The following is an 11769-nucleotide window of genomic DNA, read 5'->3' on the forward strand; positions in this document are numbered from 1 at the left end:
AGAACACACCTGATCCAGGTAGTCAGCAGAGGTAAGGCAGGGATAGTTGGAGAACAATCAGGGATTTGGCCCTCAGTGCCCACCTTTACATATACATATACATTACATTAAAATAAATGAAAAACACATTTGACCTCTAGCCCTTTTCACCACATATTATAATTCTACTCTACTTGAGTGTCTCTGGTTTCCCATCAGGGAAAAGTTGTAAATGAATTGCCTTTAATTGTTTCTGTATTTATGTCAGTGTATATTTATTCTTTAATATAAGTATGAGGCCATCCTGTTTTTTATTCATGTATTCATTGATTAAATAGAGTTTTGTTGGTATATGTAGATATTTCTTTACATCTTAAGTCATTTATGATCCTCCATATCCACTGTGCCCTCAGTTGCTCCTGGAAATAGGGGTAGAGCACAGAGACGATTGGATTCTACCATTACATTTCACACTTTAGACTTTTGTCAGATGCATTTCAGCTCAGTTCTAAAATTACAGACGTTTCAAAACAATGACCAGTATGGGGGCTGGAAACCATGACCTTGGTGTTATCCAATCTATGTCGAGCAGTTAATATTACGACTTCTGTCTTATGCAGGTCATACAATTGATCATAGTTACAGGGCAGAGCTCAGTTTAACCTGAATTATTTTCATACGGTGGTTCCATGGTGACAGATTATGAATCAGTGCAGTAACATTAGACTGGAATTAGACAGAGTTACTGTGGCAGTAAACCTGGAAATTCTTCTGGTAATTCTGCACGGATCATCTACTTTAAACATCTGGAGCCCTGTGACGAGGTGACCGAGTGGTTAAGGTGATGGACTACTAATCCATTGTGCTCTGCACACGTGGGTTCGAATCCCATCCTTGTCGGGAATGCTCTTATTGGGCGTTCAAAGATTATTGATTATAAATGTGTTGTTACAAATCATTATAAATATAAGAATATAATAAAAGAATGTAATATACATGTTCTCCCCATCCTTGTGTGGCTTTACTCCAGGTACTTCAGTCCAAAAACATGCACGTTAGGTTGACTGGTGACCCTGAATTGTCTATAGGAGTGAGTGTATTTATCTGGAGGTATAACTGACATCAACAGCAGACAACATACTGACTTTATGTGGTCAGTCTACACCATTACCACTTTAATTTGAAAGTCAACTCAAGAGGGAAAGTATACACATCACTAACACTAGATGATGATTCCTAAGGGACACCTCATTGTTGAGGGGATTCAAATCTGCGCAGGGAGACCCCAATGCATTTCAAGTCCATTGCTTTAACCACTCAGCCACAACAATTTATACTGAAGCTTAATTTGCTGTATTTAAAACAGAAATATGTGTATTTGTTTTATTTTGAAAAGAAAAATTTCTCTGCACATAAGTGTAGGTTAAGGTGTGTTACTAGGTGTGGAAACTGTACAGCAATAATAGGAAGATATAGTAATTGGTCTATTTAGTACTGAGGAAGAACTAAAGACAAGAACCTAAATTCTGAATTAACACCAAATAGCATGGCTGAACTAGCTACAAAATGCCCACACAAACTTCTATGGACAACAAAAAGAAATAAAAGCTGATAATAAATGAATATGAATAAATAAACTTTTTAAATGTTTTTCTACATTGTTGCAGAGCTGCATGTATTTCTTTCTGTATTTGTGTGTATTAATGGAACAGGAAGTCCTAAACTCAGTCTAAAGCTGGACTGGTAAAGTGTTAGAGCCAGACAGAAGCAAATGATTCCCAGCAAAGACACATACAGCTACACTAACTTTGCACTAAATTTGCAGTTTCTTCTTCTTTAAGGAGATTATGTTTGACCTTTTCCGTAATTTGTCTAACACATGTATGCATAACCTTTTCCAATATTACCGTAGACTGTCAAAAAAAGCGTTTGTGGCATATGTCACAATTGGAAAAAAACTGCTTCAGGTTACCCAAGTGGACCCTGGTTACCTCAGTAGGTACAGCATGAGGCTTTTAATCTCAGGGTTGTGGGTTCAAATACCACATTAGGAAGTGTCATTATTAAATATACAGAGCTTTGCTTCAGTTACATCTTGCAATAAGCAGCATGATCCTGATGGTGCTGGTCAGCCAATGATAGAACAGTCAACAGCTCATGCTTTACTTAGAAAATCAAATGTCCCCATAAGCTTGTACTTCCATCCACCAGTTCATCCCAGTTTAATCCTCTTATTTTCTACCTTACTGTAATTTGTCTCAGACTCAAATGCATAACCTTTTCTAATATACATGGCTGTGTTTAATTGCAATGCTGTATTGGGCGAACCCCTAGATCTATTCCAAGTGTGAAGAAATCTGCTGAACGGATAGATTTTCCATTGGTGGAAAATGTCTATTCAATGCAGACAATACTGTTTCTTTACCTGTGGTGTTCAGTTGCAGAACTAATATTGATTTGACTTCAATCACTCAATTCAATTCAGTTCAATTCAATTCAGTTTTATTTGTATAGTGCCAAATCACAATACAATCATCTCAAGGCACTTTACAAAAAACAAAACAAAAAAAACAACAGACACAAATACCTTTTGAGCAAGCACTTGGTGACAGTGCAGTGGAAAACCTCCCTTTAACAGAAGAAAAAACCTGCAGCAAAACCAGGCTCAGTTTGGGCGACCACTCTTTTCATGGGCTAAAAAGAACACATGCTTCGAAAATGCTACCTCAGAAAACGAGGTCAGAGAAGAGGAGTAACACACTCACTGAAGGTGACTTTGGCTTTGTCCTCTACAAATAACTCTCATCAGCTGTTCTCTGTGCTCTTCAGAGAGTGTACCAGCAACTATGTGGAAGGATCCATGGGTTATTGTTGGGGTTATAAGGACAAAAGTTTAAAGGTTGCCATTGTGGAATTAGATCTGAAGACAGGGTGTTTATGTGAGAGGTCTGTTTCTCCAGCTGACCTCCATAACCTTATGATCCATGATGAACTGAAGTTTTATTGCACCCATGTATCCTGTGTCTGGTTTTGTTCCCCACTATACAAATAAAGGACTGCTAAGTGAAAAGAAGGAGAAGGGTGAAAGTCACATGGGGAGAGAAGAAAGTCTCTTCTCTCCATTTGCAACTGAGGCATTTCTCACTTGCAGACATATACTCGGTACAAAGTTGTCGTGTGTTTCATTGCCTTCAGGAAAAGAACCATGTCAGTGTAGCGTAAACCTGACATATTTATTGGTGTTTCCACCGGGTTTCCAATACGACAGTTTGGATGAAGAGGAGGACGAGGACGCCGTGAATCCGTGCACAGTCAGCCGTTAGACGGCTGGAGAAAATCCACCCACGTGAATTCGTTGGGAGGTCGGCAGGTCCCCGTCTGGAAACATCCTCTCAGCCCTACTGTCTGACGGAAACCGTGAAGGCAATCCTTGCGTCAAATCAGGTAAATATCCGCGGGTGAAATTGTGTGAATGGACGTCAGGAAAAATCATGTGTGAGTCTAAATTAAATACCGTTGCAGAGCGGGATTAGAATCAAATTGATTCGAATACACGGACGGTGAAAGTTGTTAGACAAGACCACTTGATATCTGTCAGAGACAGAGGGATAAAAGACCATGGCAAAATAAATTCACATGTCAGGGACATGATGAGGTATTTCCAGTGTCAGGGACACTAGGAGGGCATATTAAACAGTACTGTGGAGTGAATGTGAATGTTGATTTGTTTGTGTGTTGATGAAAAGGGAACGTTGGACAGGCAATTGCCAACCGAGTAGAACGGTGTCACTTCCCACTGAAACTGTGTGTTATTTGTTGGGCACAAGTAAAAATTGAAAAGTTGAGTGTGGTGGACGGCTGTATCCGCAGGTAATTAGTACCTTTAGAAGCCTGATACAGTGGACGATCCACACGCTGTTGTGACTGATCGTGTGCTTGTGCCAAGTTGCAACTATGGGAAAGGGAAACAGTAAACCCCAATTAACGGGGGATCCTAAATTTATGAATACTTATTCCCCAGGATCAGCAAGATATTTGGGTGAATGGAAGAAAAAATATGAGTTCTCTGGGAAACTGGAAACCTGCGCATGCGATAAATTGGTAACTCAATTGAAAGCAGAAATGGCCATAGCAGAACCTAAGAAAATTGATAAATTCAATTTACAAATTATAGAAGCTGTTAAATGGCAGAAAGGAGACGGTTTTGTGGAATGCAGGCAAAAAGAGAAAAAGATAAGAAGAAAGGTGATAAAAAGTCCCTCATAGCAGCTCTCCAAGAGGATCCAGCTGATTTTGTAGGGCATCCACAAGCACTAATTCAACAGGAAGAACGTAGAGAGCAGCAGAGACGTCTGCTTGCACAAGCGGCTGACGCGGGGGCAGCGAAGTCAGTAGTACCACAGGCTCCCCTGGTCCCCCCCAGTGAGATAGTGGGACCTGTCCTACCTAGCCCCAGTCGCACTAGAACGGGAAAGTTGTACAGTCCCCTGGTTAATGAGGTTCAACAATTAGCAGCAGCTATGTCTGAGACGAACCCATTTAAAAACCCCCAGGGTGATGGGTCATGGATGGGGCCCCATCCTGACCCACCCCCCTGGCCATTACTGGAAGACCAGACTAGCGTCTTTCCAGCCATAGAGGTACCTAACCCCCACTTTGGAGTGGGAGGTGATAATAGGCCCCTTCTCTTAGTGAGGAGACCCTGGTCCTGCAAAGAATTAGAGGATGCAGTAAAAGGACTGGGGGACCCCCTCGCTAATGTTCGCCAGTGGATTGTTAACCTACAACAACTTAGACAAATTTACAATTTGGATGGACAGGAAATTGACTCAGTGTGTAGAAAAGCCTTAGGTCATAGGTATGGAGGAGTGAGAGGAGAATATACTGGCCGAACTCCAGCTGGAGCAGTTCTGCCTCCTAATAATATCGTATTGGGAGCTCAATTCACAGCATTAACAGAGCGGATTAGAGATGCTTTTGTTAAACCTCCTGATTACCAAGCTATTGCTCAGTGTAAACAGAAAGATGATGAGGATGTACAGGAATACAGAGGAAGGTTAGAGGAAGTGTTTAAAGCAAATAGTGGATTGGAACCTGAGGAGGCCCCTGGTTCAGCCTATCAGCAGCAGTTAAAGCAGGCCCTGCTGAGTGGTTTCCGCCCTTCCATTACGCATCACATACGAAAACTCAACATTAATACTCCTACAGATGGAGTCACTCAGATAATGAATTATGCACAACATGCACAAGACATGCAAAAGCACAAGTCAAAGCAACAGTCACAGGCTGCTGTGTTTGCACTCCTGGATATGATGAGCAGTGGCGGAGCCTGGGGGGAGTCCTCAAAGATTCAGAAGAGGTGTCAGAGGTAGAGGAGGTTTTAAGAGGCGAGGAGACAGGTACAAGGAAGAAGAACAAAAGGATGAAGTATGTTATAATTGTGGTCAGCCAGGTCATTTTGCACGAGAATGTGATCAACGGAGGCAGAGAAAGGGAGGATACAGGAGATCAGATGAGTACGATAGACCTGAACCCTATAACCTTAATGCATGACTAGACTCCTCAAATACTAAAGAATTGGATCTTTGAGAAATTGTGGAGACTTATTATAGTATAGAAGAAAACAAAGTAATGCCCAAAAAAAAAATACAATTTTTGTGTGATACAGGAGCAGACAGAACAGTATTAAGGGATAGAATTCCTGGAGTGACAAGAGGTGATAAACATATCTTTGTGAAATCAGCAAATGGACAGGTCACTCCTTGTAGCTTCTCTCAAAGCTTTGTGATTAAGGATGAGGCATCTGGTTTCCAGGAGAAGGCAATGGCAGTTTTATGTCCAAGCTGTCCAGTCAATCTACTGGGCAGAGATCTGTTGAGCAAATTGAAAATATCCTTGGTGCCCACTACCAATGGAATGGCTGCAATAGGTCCAGGGGAAGAGGTCCCCTCCTATGTAGTGCTAAAACAAGGGACGCCTTACTACTGGTGGTCCCTAGATCTGCCCACGCCTGACCCTGGATGGACAGGAGAGCAGCTCCTGCGCCTGTTGCCTGATCCTCAACCACCTCACACGGAAAGCCTTACTCCAGAGCAGATGCATGTCACTCTTTACTATAAGCACACTCCAGGCCCTGACTTAGATTATGCACAGAAATTTGAAAAACTAGGGCCACAAAGAATAACTCTTAAGACTCTTTACACTGACAGAAAAGGAAAAGCAGTCTGTTCTGTAGGCCTCACCCAGGAAGCTAAACGTCTTGTAAAAGGGTGGACGCCTAATCCTTATCTTTCAGTGTCTAAGACTAGTGACATGTACTGGGAGGAGCTGAAACAGTTTTTAAATGAAGCAGAAAGCATTTGTGATTGGCATGAGGGCAAGGGGGGCTGGTTCAGTAACAGTGTGGGAAACCGCTTTTACAAAAACCTAAATTGGGTTGTAACTGCCACTCCCCGTGCCCACATGGGGGAGGATGATCGCGAATGAGTGTTGCTTTTAGAGGACATAGATCCATGTTTGGCTGCAGTGCCCGACAGTTTCTGGTCCCGAAGAAAAACTGATGGAGGCCTAATGACCACAGCCTCAGAAGTCATAATCAAACCTAAATCAGGTTATAGACCCAGAATAAAACAGTATCCCCTAAAACCAGATGCTTTAGCAGGAATCAGACCTGTAGTGCTAGGGATGCTCGATGCAGGAATCCTGGTGAGAGCCCCAGAGGCTCAGTGTAACACTCCCATATTTCCAGTCAAGAAAGCTGATGGAAATAGTTGGAGGATGATCCAGGACTTGAGGGAAGTCAATAGGGCAGTGGAGAGTAGAGCACCATGTGTCCCAGACCCTCACACCCTGATGAATCAATTAAGACCTGAGATGAAATGGTTTACAGTAGTAGACCTAAGCAATGCTTTCTTTTCTATACCAGTGCATCCAGACTCACAGGGATGGTTTGGTTTCACCTTTGAGGGAAAGAAGCTCACATACACTAGGTTACCCCAAGGCTATGTGGATAGCCCCACAATATTTGCTTCTGAATTAGAAAATTGCTTATCTACATTCCACATGCCTCCACACAGCCAAATTTTGACTTATGTTGATGATATCTTAATTGCATCAGACACCCAGCAACACAACAAAGACACTGCAATAGCGCTGTTCAAACACTTAGAAAGAACAGGCAATAAAGCATCCCCAGAAAAATTGCAGTGGGCTACCTCTGAAGTTGTATTCCTGGGTCATAAATTAACATCAGAAGGCAGAGCCCTGACTGAATCCAGGAAAACAGCTGTTCAGGAGCCTGTAAGCCTATCACTAAGCAACAGATGATGCAATACTTAGGGCTGTGTAACTATTGTCGACAGTGGATTCCAAACTATGCTCAGGTGACACAACCCCTGTTAGATTTAATTTATGAGACTCCAATGGCCATGAAGCACGAAATAAGGTGGACTCCTGAAGGCAAGAGGGCTTTCAGTGAGTTAAAAGGAAAACTAGTGACCACGCCAGTTTTAGGCCTGCCAGATTATAGTAAACCTTTTGTCCAGACAGTAGACTGTAAAGGGAAGTTTATGACTTCAGTGTTGACTCAGCTGTCAGGAGGCAAACAGAAACCAGTAGCCTATTACTCTAAGAAGTTAGATCCCGTGGCTTGTGCTTTGCCTGCCTGTGTCAGAGCTGTGTGTGCGGCTGCAATGGCAGTACAGGCCTCAGCAGAAGTGGTACTTTTTCACCCACTTACACTGCTAGTCCCACACTCAGTTGACTTGCTTCTGACAGAGACCAAGATGTCATTTTTGTCACCAGCTAGACATCTGTCTGTCATGGCTCTTTTAATGTCTCAGCCACATTTGACCATAAAAAGATGTTCTACACTTAATCCATCTACCCTACTGCCCACAGCTGAGGAAGGCACACCACATTGTTGCATTTCAAACACTGAGGAGACGTGCAAACCTCGTAGTGATTTGAAAGATGTTGCCTTAGCTGAGGGGGAAGTGTGGTTTGTAGATGGCTCCTGCTTTAAAAATGAGAAAGGAGAAAATATGTGTGGGTTCGCTGTAGTGTCACAACAGGACGTTTGTGCAGCAGGTCAGCTCCCCTCACATTTCTCAGCACAGGCTGCAGAGATAATTGCTCTAACTCAAGCATGCAGATTAGCAGAGGGAAAAAGTGTTACAGTGTATACAGACAGCCAATATGCTTTTTCAACACTTCATTTCTTTGCTGCACAATGGGCTCGCAGAGGAATGAAGACAGCTGGAGGACAATCAGTTAAACATGCCTCCCTCCTAAAAGAGTTATTACAAGCTATTATGTTGCCAAAGCAGATTGCTGTTTGCAAATGTGCCGCACATACACAAAGTACAGATTCCGTATCGAAAGGAAATGAGAAGGCAGATGTAACAGCAAAGGCAGCTGCACAGGGACAATTTCGCAAATGTAATCTATATATTGTACAAGAAGTGAAACAGCCCATAGACCATGAGGGAAAAGAAGACATGCAGAAAAGAGCCCCACCAGCTGAACAACAACTTTGGCTCGAAGAAGGAGCCACGGTAGAGCAAGACCTTTTTAAGATCAAACACAAACTTTGCCTACCTAGAAGTCTTTATCATACTGCAGCTATTTTGACACATGGGCCTTGCCATGTGTCAACAGGAGGGATGGTATATGCAGTGGAAAAGTATTTCCATGCACCAGGATTTAATAACTACTCAAAAAATTTTTGTAAATCCTGTTTGATTTGTTGTAAACACAACCCACAGGGAAATCTCAGACCAAAGAGAGGGAGATTCCCCAACCCACATTATCCATTCCAAGTCATTCATATGGATTTTATAGAGTTGTCACAATGTCCGACATGCAAGTACTGCCTTGTTCTGATAGATGCATACTCTAAATGGGTTGAAATTGTGCCCAGTAAAAATGTTGATGCACTAACAGTGGCTAAAGCGCTGTGCAAAAATATTATTCCAGATCATGGGATCCCACAGCGAATTTACAGTGATAATGGTCCACATTTTGTGAATGAAGTCATTACACAAATGTCCAAACACCTGGGGTTTGAGTTAAAAAAACATTGCTCATACCACCCCCAGAGTGCAGGACTAGTTGAAAGAACTAATGGCACTATAAAAATGAGACTGAGAAAATCCATGGAGCAAACGGGGAGGACATGGGTAGAATGCCTCCCCCTGGTAAAAATGTACATGAGGGTCACGCCAACAGACAAAGGCCTGACCCCATTTGAAATCCTTTATGGGAGACCTTTTACACTTCCCATTTGTGAGGATGTGTGTGAAAAACCTCAAGGAGAAACTACTCTTGCAGAGTGGATGAGTAAAATGTTAAAGACCAAGGAAGTTGTGACTGCAAATAATCTGCCAGATGACCTTTTGTCTCCACAGGGCCAGAGGGTTAAACCAGGAGACCAAGTGCTGATAAAGGTCATAAAAAGGAAAACCTGGTCTACACCTAAGTGGGAAGGACCCTACACTGTGATCCTGACTACACCCACAGCTGTAAAGATCCAAGAGAGACCCACGTGGATTCATCAGAGCCACAGTAAGGTACTGCAACACCTGGTGAGTGTCGAGTAGAGGTGGAAGTCGGCCGGTACCAAAACCTTTGGCCGCTGAAGAAAACATCTAATCCTCGCTCCCAGCTATGGCACCCACCGCCTGCCCTAAAGGGTGGGAATGTGTTCTCCTACCAGTATGGTTCTGTCTGACCATACTGGTAATCGTCCTCACCATGGTAGACCTGAAAACGACAAGTGGTAATTACACTGTGGAACATGAGAAACTGAGAGCAAAGCGATGGACATGGATAAATCCTAAAGACTGGCACTGGACTCAGGACCTGAATGGAATGCCACACCCATTCAAAACTAATATGTGGTATAGATATGCTGCCAAAATGTTCACCCAAGCCTTTGTGTCCTATACTCTCCTACATACAATTCTACTGGAGGAAGAGGACCGAGTGTAAAGGAGATGTGAATGTTTGTTTTTTATCTATGTAACGTTTTAGGTAGCAAGCCATAAGGTGACTGCCCTGGTGAGGGGGTCGGCTGGGAATTTTCCCCTGAAGGAGGGGTTTTTCGCCCAGCCTTGCTACATACATATCTATGTGTGTTATTCATTTTTATTTTAGCATTAACACTGTTAGATTAGGACCTATGTGATTTCCTGCACTCCCTCCGTGGTCTGTCATGAATAATGGTGACTCAGAAAATCTTATGAAGTTGGGTCGGCCTGATGTATGTTTCACAATGACAAACAGGAGGGAAATGTTGGGGTTATAAGGACAAAAGTTTAAAGGTTGCCATTGTGGAATTAGATCTGAAGACAGGATGTTTATGTGAGAGGTCTGTTTCTCCAGCTGACCTCCATAACCTTATGACCCATGATGAACTGAAGTTTTATTGCACCCATGTATCCTGTGTCTGGTTTTGTTCCCCACTATACAAATAAAGGACTGGTAAGTGAAGAGAGGAGAGATGGGTGAAAGTCGCATGGGGAGAGAAGAAAGTCTCTTCTCTCCGTTTGCAACTGAGGCAGTTCTCACTTGCAGACATATACTCGGTACAAAGTTGTCGTGTGTTTCATTGCCTTCAGGAAAAGAACCATGTCAGTGTAGCGTAAACCTGACAGTTATCACTATCGATGGTTATTACTGGCCATTCCAGTAGCTGGGTATTCACTAACCTGTCGTGTCTCACAGCAGGCTGACCAGTAGACTCTACTTGTAGTAGTTCACTACATTTCCCTCCTGGCCATTGATGGTGATGGGCTCCACTGGTGTCCTCCTCCTGAAGTCTATGATGAGCTCCTTCAACGTGTCCACGTTCAGGAACAGGTGGATAGGCTGAGACCACTCCACAAAGTCTCTGATCAGTGTCCTGCAAACCAACTCCTTCCAGGAGTAACTCAGCACATCAAATGGAGCTACAAAGAGGTCACAGCTGTGGTTGGTAAGTTTGTCAGGCTGCATGTTTTTTGAGACTGAGATGCATAAAATTTGTTTCTGCCCGGTTTTGAATCAGGGACTTTTTGTGTGTCAAACAAACATGATGACCACTACACTACAGAAACTGACACACGCTTAAGGCTGTGAACATGGCACTGGGAAATGCAACATTGTACAATAAGCCCATAGGGCACTTCCTTTGGAGAAGCTAAATTCAAATGATCCAACTGTGTGTCATCTTTAGGAAATCATAAAGGAGACCTGAGAGATTTCTTCAAAACATACAGTTGTGTTCCTGTAGTGTAGATGTTAACATGTTTGCCTTACACACAGACGGCCCCTGCACCAGCCTTGAAAGTTGGAAAAGAAAAGTACTACAAGATGTTCCTCCCTGGATCTGGATCAAACATCTCCATGTCACTGCCAATAACATGTGCAGTCCATACTCTTCAGTCCTTATCCTTCACTATTTACTTTCCAGCCATAGAAATATTTCACCTTTTTTTTCTATTTTCTTTTCCAGCAGGGCTCATTAGCCTTTTTCCGGCTAAGGTGCAATAGAGAAAATGCCTACAGACCCTGGTATTCCCAGGCAGTCTACCATTAAAATACTGATCTGAGTTCAAATCTCAGTGGGACCTGTTAAAGAGCAATAATAAATAAAACATTACTTTTCTGAAACAAGAGATATCAGTCAATAACCGATCAGCACAATGAGTAGTGAATAAAAGAAGTTCAGCTGCACATTCAGTATATTTCAGCTACACTGTTACATAGAAAACAGTTCTAGCTCCCAAAGAACTCCCAAAGAGTCTCTGA

The 11769-nt window shown here is 42.7% G+C and overlaps 2 non-coding genes across 2 annotated transcripts; one reads left to right on the top strand and one right to left on the bottom strand.

The window, feature by feature from the left end:
- The first annotated feature begins 797 nt into the window (after nt 1-797).
- On the top strand, nt 798-879 carry trnas-acu (transfer RNA serine (anticodon ACU)). Its single transcript has one exon. It is a non-coding gene; the product is annotated as a tRNA-Ser (tRNA).
- A 10123-nt stretch (nt 880-11002) lies between these two features.
- trnav-gac (transfer RNA valine (anticodon GAC)) lies at nt 11003-11075 on the bottom strand. The gene has a single exon. It is a non-coding gene; the product is annotated as a tRNA-Val (tRNA).
- Nucleotides 11076-11769: the final 694 nt, after the last annotated feature.

This window comes from Mastacembelus armatus, unplaced genomic scaffold (assembly GCF_900324485.2).
Source record: "Mastacembelus armatus unplaced genomic scaffold, fMasArm1.2, whole genome shotgun sequence".
In the NCBI taxonomy this organism is placed as follows: domain Eukaryota; kingdom Metazoa; phylum Chordata; class Actinopteri; order Synbranchiformes; family Mastacembelidae; genus Mastacembelus; species Mastacembelus armatus.